The sequence below is a fragment of the Myotis davidii genome, unplaced genomic scaffold (assembly GCF_000327345.1).
Source record: "Myotis davidii unplaced genomic scaffold, ASM32734v1 scaffold941, whole genome shotgun sequence".
In the NCBI taxonomy this organism is placed as follows: Eukaryota; Metazoa; Chordata; class Mammalia; order Chiroptera; family Vespertilionidae; genus Myotis; species Myotis davidii.
In genome coordinates this window covers 474,772-476,992 of record NW_006291724.1, presented here as the reverse complement: position 1 = coordinate 476,992, position 2,221 = coordinate 474,772, and the positions used below count along the sequence as shown (strand labels likewise).

At 49.5% G+C, this 2,221-nt stretch overlaps 1 protein-coding gene and 1 pseudogene across 1 annotated transcript in view; both read left to right on the top strand.

The window, feature by feature from the left end:
- LOC102756765 overlaps positions 1-984 on the top strand; it is a 23,621-nt pseudogene extending 22,637 nt beyond the window's left edge.
- PAK3 (p21 protein (Cdc42/Rac)-activated kinase 3) overlaps positions 1-2,221 on the top strand; it is a 310,496-nt gene that overhangs the window by 74,689 nt on the left and 233,586 nt on the right. The gene's annotated exons all lie outside the window — the stretch shown is intronic.

Here is a 2,221-nt window from a genome sequence, read left to right as displayed (position 1 = left end):
TGGAAATTATTTCTGTTGAGGTTTGCTGTTCCCTTGTGGGAAGGAAGATCAGAAATAAAGGTTTCATTTGTTACTTGGTTTGAAGCGGAGGACAAGAGCCGCGAGTACGACCAGTTCTACGAGGAGTACACGCGCACCTCCCAGGAGCTGCCGATGAAGCCACCGCCATCGAAGCTTTCAATGGACCCATCAAGATCTTCCAAGAGCAGGGCCAGACTCGAGAGAAGGGCAGCAAGGAGTATCCTGAGCGCTTCCGGCGTGAGGGCAATGGAACCGAGATGCAGAGGATCCTTCTGAACTCAGAACGGCTCAAGTCTCGCATCGCGAGATCCACGCCATCCCCGAGAGCCTCGCGAAGCTGGAACAGGAGCTGCCGACACAGGCCCTTGAACAACCGGGCGATTGATAAGCGTATGAACAGCCTGAAGCCAGACCTCATGCAGCTGCACAAGATCTGAGGCCAGTACCTGGTATGGCTCACCCAGAAAGGCGCCTGGCAAAAGAAAGTCAACGAGTGTTTGGGAATCAGAAATGAGACTGAAGGCCAGTATGAACTGATGGAGAATGAGGATGACCTCCCCTACCATGAGGAACGAGCCTGGTATGTGGGCAAGATCAACCGCACGCAGACTGAGAAAATGCTGAACGGCAAGCGGGATGGTACCTTCCTCATCAGTGAAAGGAGCCAGCAGGACTTCTATGCCTGCTCTGTGGTGGTCGACAGCAATACCAAGCACTGTGTCATCTACCGCACAGCCACTTTCTTGGGTTTTGTGGAGCCCTACAATCCAAGGCTCTCTGAAGGAGCTGGTGCTGCATTACCAGCACATCTCCCTCGTGCAACACAACGATGCACTTACTGTCACACTGGCACATCCCGTGCAAGCCCCGGGCTCTGCCCCCCCACACACACACACACACATAGCCCACAGACTCATACAGAGAAGGACTCCATCTTTTTGTCTGTCTGTCTCTTCTTTGTGAATCTTTGTCTCAATCTCTCTCTTGCTTTCTCTGAGTCTCTCTCTTCCTGTCGCTCTTTCTACCTCCAACTATGTCCTCTCTGTCTCTCTTAGTCTCTGTACCTCTAAGTCTCTGTTAGAGGAGCATACCTCCTCCACCTCATGCCTCTTTCCCCCATGGGCACTGCCCTCCCCTGGCTCTGGTTGCCCCCACCAGTTCCTACAGTTCTCCTAAGTTTCCCCTGCCTGTACCTGCCATGTTTACAAAGGCCCCTGGGGTGCTCAGCCCCAGTCTGGTGCCCTGATTTTTAATCCATAGACCTGGGGTCAGAGCAGGAAGAAGGCAGGAAGGAACTTCGCTGGGCCACTTCCAAGAACCTCAGCTGTGACGTCTGGGGCCAGGCGGGTCCCACCACCCAGACCCAACTTCCCTTCCAAACCCTGAAGTGAAACCTGTACTGGTTACCTCCACATGGAGCTGCTGGCCGGAAGCCGTCCTCCCCCAAAAGCAAAATTATTAAAAATAACCTCAAGAGCTGGGCTTCCCAGGAACCGAGTCTGCTTCAGGTACTGCCGGGCCAGCTGAGATGCACTGCTGCCCACAGCACCTCCGCTCGATACAGTTTCAAGGCTTTTCATTGATCATGTTGGGTTCTGATTTTGTTTCCTTTACTGTAAACCCATTTTCTCCTCTTTTGGGACAAGAATCCAGGTTTTCTCTGCTGCCATGAACCCCCCTCCTGCCTGCCCAGCTAGGCTGACAAGTGGGTTTTGTATGGCACGTTGATACTGATGTGGATATAAAACATTGGACTCAAAGAAAAAAAAAAGAAAGAAAAGGAAAGAAAAAGGAAAATGGGATAGTGATGAATAAGAAACTTTGGAGATAGTGAAGGGAAGTTTGTCCAGACTGTTGAGAACTAAGAATTAGAGTTTAATTGGGACAGAAATCCTGCTAATAACACCTGATGCCTGAAACCTGAGCACTCCACTTTTAGGTTTTCCAATTCAAGTGTGTGGAGGCTGCCTATTAAAACATTCCTGGTTGGAAAGTGTTTGCATAGAAGCTCATAAGTATTAAGTATTTGCTGTGTTGACCATGCTTAGCTCTCTGTAAGGAATACGGAATAATGTTAAATGCCTCATGTTCTCAAGAAGCTTGACTTTTAAAATAAAAAATAAAGAATAAATATAAGTATTAAAAAAAGAAGAAGCTTGAGTTTTAGGGGCAATCAGGCAGGCAGGAGAGCGGTTTGGAG